Source organism: Gorilla gorilla, chromosome 17 (assembly GCF_029281585.2).
Source record: "Gorilla gorilla gorilla isolate KB3781 chromosome 17, NHGRI_mGorGor1-v2.1_pri, whole genome shotgun sequence".
NCBI lineage: Eukaryota > Metazoa > Chordata > Mammalia > Primates > Hominidae > Gorilla > Gorilla gorilla.
In genome coordinates, this window is record NC_073241.2 from 97,175,551 (window position 1) to 97,184,210 (window position 8,660).

The following is an 8,660-nucleotide window of genomic DNA, read 5'->3' on the forward strand; positions in this document are numbered from 1 at the left end:
CCTCCACAGGGCCACGGGAAACCTCACACAGTTTGAAGAGTTGGGGAATCCTGGCAAAGATTGCGGTGGGTGGGAGGCAGTGACAAAAGAGGACCACTATTACCAGTAGGAGGCTGTGGGTTGGGCAATCCTGTCCTTGGTCCTGATCAGTTTGGGGGCTGCCAGATGTATGATGGAGAAGGAGGATTGAAGCGATTTCTCCTGACCTTGAAATACCCCTTGGCTAGGGATGGCTTTCAGTCAGTTCAGGGCTTATTTGAACAAGGAGCAGAAAACTATCTTGGACTAGCTGCTTCACCAGGTGTCGCTGGTGGTGCCCTGGAGTCAACACTGCAGGAAAACTGCTCCAGCAGGTCCCAGTGGCATCAGAGGGACAGGGAGCTCTGCTGCTTTATGTGGCCAATAAAGCTCAGTGCACTCTTGCAGCTGAGCTGCCCCATAATTCAGGGCTGCAAGTCTGGGTTTGGAGACTTCCAGGGGGCCACTACTCATTCTGAAAAAGTTGTTGCAATGCCTCAAGAATGAAGAGCTTGACAATGCTGGCTTTTGCCAGTGTCTGCTGAGAAGGCAGGTCATGCTCCGAGGGCTGCAGTCAATGCCAGAGTATACTTTGTGGAGAGGACAAGTGACTCTTCTCCGAGCTGCCTGAGTCTGTGATCCTTCTAGGAATAGCTCCACAACCTCATAGGTGAAGCTCTCAATGACGACTGAGGGCTCTCCATGACCAGGGAGAAAAGTCCCTGCCAAGGCTGGGATCCCTTCATCTCAGCATACAGATATCCTCCACGGTGAAGCCTGCATCCCAGCCTGACAAACTCTCACCTGTGTGTCTTCAGGGCAGAGAACTCCTAGGAAATGATATGCTTCAAAAACTGAAGCGGAAAAAATCTCCCATCCTTTGCTTACCCAACCTACCATCAAGTGCCCAAAAAGGAACTAGGAACAGGCTGTGGGTAGGTGAACGATCTCAGCAGGCTTTAGGGATGTGTGGATGAGCCCATCAGCCCACAAAGAAAGGTGTAGAAAAGAGGGATGTGATCCCAGACTGATATACCAGCAGTTTGCTCTCATAGTTGCTGTTAACTACGGAAATCAGCAGTTTGGGGTAGTTTTGTGTTTGATGCAGCAGGTCCCACCACTGATACTGGCTCCAGTTAATGTTCAGAGAGTGAGTCTATGAGTCAGGTGTGCTCAATGGGACCTTGACATAATCCTGCTTCCAGTTAAAAATGTGTCTTTCAGCCATGTAATTCAATCCTTATATTCCTTGCAAAATTCACCTCCCGAACTCAGGATGCAGAGCAGAGTGAAGTTGGCACAGCACTGGGCTTTGTCCACCTTCTCAGAGGAGGTCACATTCAAGCCAAGCTTTACTTTCTTATTCTCTACCATCAGGTCAGAGATGTATTTGACTGATAGGTATTGAAGCAGCTTGATGTCACAGCCTCTAACTTCCTGAAATAGATGTGTATGGACACTTCAGAGAGCATATTCCTCTTCTGTGAAGTCCCCTGCATCTGTCCAGGCAGCACAGGCACCCTCTGAAAAATACAGCTGTAGCCAGTGGATTCATGCAGCTGCCTCCATTCAGCCAGAGGCTGACTTGCCAAATTTTCTGGCCCTTGAATGGTATTACTGGGCAGACAAACTGTTCTCTACACCTGACCATCTTGCTGTACTTGATGAGGTTTTGCAACTTGCTCATTTGCACAGTGTTCTCAAAGTGTCCATTTGATCTATTGGTATGTATCCAAGACCTTCAGTTCCATAGTGATGAGATGAAGAATTCAAAGTACGACTTGTCAATTATGAGATTATTATCATTATTCCATTTGGGTTATTAGTGGGAAAATTTGACACTTAGCAGAGCAATATTGCCATTGGCTAGGAATCAAGTAGTCTTCAGCATGCAGATAGTTATTTAAACTATGGAATGAAATGGTAGCCCCAGGAGAGACATAGAATGAGAAACAAAGCCAAACTTTGTAAATGTTCGCATTTATTTGGCATGCTGAGAATGGGAATCTTGAAAAGAGATAAAGGAAGTAATCAGAGACGTAGGAAGAAACCAGGTGACTGATGGTGGTCATTGACTTGAGTAAAAGTGATTAGTTGTAAGTCTTGGAACATGAAGAGAAAAAGAGATATTTATAAAATATTCTGTTCATCTGGTCACAGAAATGCTACAAATTTGTATATGTAAATGAATACTTTCTATTGGCATGTAATTTTAATTTATATACTACATATAATTTCACTAATATGAGTAGAAATAGCATAATAGATATTTAGACATTGCACTGACTTCTAGTCCATTTTATGCAGTGTATATTTTGATATATTAATTCTTTGAAGGCAAAATATACAGTGAAAACTTTTTCCATGTCACATATTTCTGCAAAAATTTATTTTAGCATTTTGTGGCTTTGTGATAATTTGAATTAAAAAAGTATTATTTATGCATTGGTTTATTTCTGCCAAATACCTGTAATAACAAATTAAAATATAAGAAGAGTTAAAAAGGAGAGAGACAAAATTCAAGTCCAGGATTTTCAAAGCAATAAAATAATTATTATATAATTTAATTTTATATTAAAAAATTATAAAGAACTTACTGTAATCCAGGCTCTTGGCTGAATAATTTTCATAATTTATCTCATTTTATTTTCATAAACCTATATGATGAAAAAAACCCTCTAGTGTTATAGATTTAAAATCTGAGGCTTAGATAGACTGGGTTATATAATCAATGTCTATAGCTAGTCGGTGAAACCTGGGAAAAAACCCAAAACTGTGATAGAAGTCCAAAGCATATGTTGTTAACCAGTACGTTATAGCACATTCCCCAACAATAGGACAGATAAATGGAAAAAGAAAACACTCCACCTGACTTGTAGTCTTTCTAGATATCACATCTCTTTTGAAGCAGAGCTTTAGAAAAAAGAGGAAGGAGGGTCTGAAGGTGGAGGAGAAATAGGAGAAGGCATTTTTTTCTTCCTCAACTCTCAGTTCCCTAAATGAGCAGATGTTATTTACAATGACAGTGAAATTATTACACATTTATCCTTCCAACATGTTCAACTGTTCAACTATGTAATTAATTTGTTAAATCAATTCAAAGACAGCAATTCTACCAGTGCAGAGAGAAATTCTCCTATGAGTGAAGCCATTGGAAGTGGGAGCTGTATACCGATCTGCTCCGGGCATATCTTAGTAGGGGCACCTACAACGAGATGAAAATGAGGTACACAGAAAATATAAATAACAATTTTGTATAGATGATGCTTCATTAGAGAAAATGATAGGCTTTAAGGAAAAAGCATTGTGTAAAGACAAAGAGAATGACATCCAAAGGCAGCACATTGTCTGAAAATTATCCAAGGCAGGATCCACACATAAATTCAGTGAATCATTTGGAAGCTTCTATAAAATGCTATATGCTTCTCTGAAACACAGAGAAACAAATAATTTGGGTTAAAAGGACACAGTGTAAACTGAAAAGATAGCAAAGTGAGCTCTAAGTTAAGGAATGATTTAAATGGTTTCGAATAAACAAAAAGATCATTCATGAAATCAAATATGTATTGGAAATAGTGAATGCTGAATCAATATTACAGAATCGGTGGAGCAGAGGACACACTTGGAAAGCTCTCTCTGGCTATGTACAAGGAAAAGAGCAGTACACAGAGAGGAGATGGAGAAGACAATATACATCCGAAATAGGAAAATTCATTATGTTCCCAAAGAAACAAATATGTTTTGGAAGGGAAAAGTGAAAAATAAATCATTTTTCACTTTAAAAAATATTTAAAGTTTATAAAATATATAAAAGTGAGCATTCAGTATCTACATCTAGCAGATTCTAAGAGCTCATCATGTTTCAGATCAAGTGGATATAAAGGGACCACACTGGACATACAAACAGGCACCATAAAAATATTATAATTATAAGCAAAAAATCCTGGATGAGGCCAAATTAAATAGATATTTTGAGTCTTCACTGGCATTCACTAAAAGGTGTCCCCAGCTCTTGTGCCCCAAATATAAGGAAAAACTCAGAAATCAAGTGCTTTGGAATTCCAGAGGGAGCAGGAGGCTCTGCAGGCTCCAGATAAGACCACTGATATTTGGCAGGAGGAAAGAGAGAGTCATGCATTTCCTTATGTTGATGACAAAAATGTCATGCCAACTATATCCTCCATTCCGTAATTGCAGTGCAAAGAGAAATCCTTGGAACTCCTTGAGCTCTGAGAATTGGGAGCAACCTCAGGGAACCAGGTGCTCCAGGTAAGATTGCTCACATTCTTCTGCATGCTCCTGGGGATGTCCCAACTTGGCCACTCCTCTCCGCCAATGTTCAGCCAATATGTTCAGCCACCTCCTCAGCTGCTTTTGCCTGGAGACAAGCAGGACAAATCAGACAAGGTCTCTGAGCTCTGTTTCCAAGGTCAGTTTTCATGTCTCAATCTCCAATCGCATAAGGTTTTGTACATCTTTTTGACCACTCTCCAAATTCTGAAATCCTTTCTCTATATCCTTTGAAATTCAGAAATCCTCTGTATTTTAAAAGTTATCTCTGATGTCCTCTTCTGCTTTCTGATCCAAGTGAAGCTTGGCTCTTTAATGATGATAGACTTCACCTATATCATTCAAGGTGTTGTTGGGTGTTGAGTGTTGAGTATCTACCAAAAACTTCATCCTGTTTGACTGAGGGTATGGTACATACCTCTCTTGTCTTCATTGCCACGTTCAGATTACTTTCCTTCCTCCTTACAAAGTAATTGATTAATTGATTAATTAAAGTAGTAATTTTTAATATTATATCATTAAACTATACAACCATTACAATATTATACAATTTATCTCTCAACTTTCAAGTACCTTCTTCATATAGGTGGGAAAGTTTAACTCCTTATTCACTTTTTAAAAAGTTTGTTTTGTTTTTAATTGACTCATAATCATTGTGCTTATTTATGGAATATAGCCTTATGTTTTGATACAATTATGTCTTGTGTAATGAACAAATCACAGTAGTTAGCTTATTTATCACCTCAAGCATTATTTTTCTGTGGTGAGAGTATTGAAAATTATTACTTAAACTTATTTTGAAATATACAGTACAATATATTTAACTATCAGCACCCTACTGTGCAATAGAACACCAGAACTTCTTCTTCCTATCAGTCTGTACCAGTTGATATTTGGTACCAGTTGACCAATATCACCCCATATTCTTCTCCCCATACCTCCCCCAAACCTCTGGAAACTGTTACTCTAATTTATACCTCTATGAGATAAACTCTTTTTAGATTCCACATACGAGTGAGATCCTGTGTTGTTCGTCTTTCTATGCTTGGCTTATTTCATTAACATAAAGTCCTCTCAGTTGCATTCATGTTGCCACATATGGCAGGATTTTATACTTCTATGGCTGATTAGTATTCCACATTTCTGGGATACATGACACGTTTTGGTACAGGCATGCAATGCATAATAATCACATAATGAAAAATGGGGTATCTATCCCCTCAAACATTTACCCTTTTTGTTGCAAACAGTAAAATTATAATCCATTCGTTAGTTTAAAATATACAGTTAAATTATTATTGGCTACAGTCCCCCCATTGTGCTATCAGATACTAGATTTTATTCATTCTTTCATTTTCTTTGTACCCATTAACTATCCCAGGCTTCTCTTCCACCCCCAAGACCCTTCCCAGCCTCTGGTAACCATCCTTCTACTCTCTATCTCTGTTAGTTTAATCGTTTAGATTTTTAGATCCCACAAATAAGTGAGAACATGTAATGTTTCTCTTTCTATGCCTGGTATATTTCACTTAATATAATGACCCCCAGTTATATTCATGTTGTTGCAAATGACTGGATCTCATTCTTTTTAATGGCTAAATAGTATTTCATTGTGTGTGTGTACCAAATTGTTTTTATTCTTTCAGCTGCTGATAGACACAGGTTGATTCCAAATTGGTTATCGTGAACAGTGCTGCAATGAGCATGGGAGTGCAGCTAAGCCTTCAACATATTGATTTCCTTTATTTTGGGTATATACCCAGCAGTGGGATTGCTGGATCATATGGTAATTTTTTTTCATTTAGTCTTTTTGAGGAGACTCCAAACTGTTCACCAAAGTGGTTGTACCTGTTTACATCCCCATCAACAGTGTACAAGGATTCCCTTTTCTCCACATCCTTGCCAGCATTTGTCATTGCCTGTATTTAGGATATACACTATTTTATCTGGAGTGAGATGATATTTCATTTTAGTTTTGATTTTCACTTCTCTGATCAATGATGTTGAACACATTTTCATATGCCTGTTTGCCATTGGTATGTCTTCTTTTGAGAAATGTCTACTCATATATTTTGCCTATTTAAAAATCAGATTATTAGTTTTATTCCTAAAGAGTTGTTTGAGCTCCTTATATATTCTGGTTATGAATCCCTTGTTAGATGGGTAGTTTAAAAATTTTCTCCCATTGTGTGGGTTGTCTTTTCACTTTGGTTATTGCTTCCTTCACTGTCCGTAAGCTTTTTAACTTGATGTGATCCCATTTATTCATTTTTGCTTTGGTTGCCTGTACTGGTGAGGTAACGCTCAAGACATTTTTGCCCACACCAATGTCCTGGATATTTTCATGATGGTTTGCTTGTTGTAGTTTCACAGATTGAGGTCTTAGATTTAAGTCTTGAGTGCATTTTTATTTTATTTTTACTTATAGTGAGATATAGGGGTCCAGTTTTATTCTTATGAATATGGATGTCCAGTTTTTCCAGCACCATTTATGGAAGACACTGTCTTTTCCCCAATGTATGTTCTTGGCACCTTTGTCAAAAATGAGTTCACTGTAGATGTGTAGATTGGTTTCTGGGATTTCTATTGTGTTCCATTAGTCTACGCGTCCGTTTTTATGCCAGTACCGTGCTATTTTGTCTACTATAACTCTGTAGTATAATTTGAAGTCAGATAATGTGATTCTGAAAGTTTTATTTCTTTTACTTAGAATAATTTTGGCTATTCTGAGTTTTTTTGTGGTTCCATATAAATGTTAGGATTGTTTGTCTATTTCTGTGAAAAATGTCATTGGTATTTTGAAAGGGAATGCACTAAACCTATAGATTGCTTTGGGTAGTATGGATATTTTAACAATAATGATTCTTCCAATTCATAAACATAAAATATTTTCCAAGTTTTGGGGTCCTCTTCAATTTCTTCTGTCAGTGTTTTAAAAATAGTTTGCTTTATAGAGATTTGTCACTTCTTTGGTTAATTCCTAGGTATTTAATTTTATTTGTGGTTATTGTAAATGAGATTACTTTTTGATTTCTTTTTCAGATTGTTCACTGTTGGTTATAGAAGTTCTACTGATTTTTGTAGGTTGATTTCTGTATATTGATACTTAACTGATTTTTTTCAGATCTACTAGTTTTTTTAGTGGAGTCTTAAGGTTTTTCCAAACATAAAATCATATAATCTGCTAAGAAGGACAATTTGACTTCTTCCTTTTCAATATGCCTGCATTTTATTCCTTTCTCTTTTCTGATTACTCTAACTAGGACTTCCAGTATTATTTTGAATAACAGTGGTGAAAGTAGGCATCTTAGTCATTTGTGTTCTGGATCTTAGAAAAAAGCCTTTCAGTTTTTTCCCTTTTAATATAATATTAACTGTTGGTTTGTCATGTGTGACTTTTCTTATGTTAAGGTACGTTCCTTCTATGCCCAGTTTCTTGAGAGATTTTATTATGAAGAGATGTTGAATTTTATTAATAGCATCAATTGAAATGATACGGTTTCTGTCCTCCATTCTGTTGATATGATGTATCGCATCTCCTTTCCTTCCCTCCCTCCCTTCTTCCCTCCCTTTCCTTCCTTCCTTCCTTCTTTCCTTCCTTCCTTCCTTCCTTCTTTTCTCCCTTCCTTCTTTCTTTCCTTCTTTTCTTCTCTCTCCTTTCTCTCTCTCTAAAGCCAGCCACCACCACCCCAGTGGCCACAACCACTAGGACTTCACTGGGTCAGACCCAGACTGACTTCAGAATCAGAGCAGCACTGGGTCTTGCTCAAGGCCTGCTGTAACTACGCTCTGGCTACTGCTTATGTTTGCTGAAGGCCCTGGGTCCAAACAGCAGGTGGCAAATCCAGCCAGGCCTGTGTCCTTTCCTTCAGAGAATCAAGCTCCCCAGGCCACAAGTGGGTCCAGAGGTGCTGTCTAGGATCCAGGATCCACAGTCAAAAACCTTAGAATTCTACCTGGTATTGTATTTTATTGCAGCTGAACTGACACTAAAATCACAATACATAGTCCTTTCTATCCTTTTCTTCCCTTTTGAATGGCAGGGGACCCTCACCTCATGGTCACTGTCATCACAGGCCCACAGCGAGTACTGCCAGACTACCACCAATGCTACCTTATGGCTCAGGGATTCTTCAGTCAACTTGTGGTGAATGCTACCTGGCCTGGGACTCAGCCATCAGGATAGTGGGCTCCCCTAGGGCAGGTCCAGAAATGCTGTCCAAGAGCCACATTCTGGAATCAGGAATCTCAAGAGCCTGCTTACTGCTCTAACGCTCTGTGGTTGAGCTGGTACCTAAGGTGCAAGACAAAGCCCCCTTTATTCTGCTCTCCACTTTTCTCAAGTAGAAGGA

The 8,660-nt window shown here is 38.5% G+C and overlaps 1 pseudogene; it reads right to left on the reverse strand.

Moving 5' to 3' along the window:
• Nucleotides 1-324: 324 nt before the first annotated feature.
• Nucleotides 325-3,207, reverse strand: LOC129528255 (myotubularin-related protein 14-like; annotated as a pseudogene).
• Nucleotides 3,208-8,660: the final 5,453 nt, after the last annotated feature.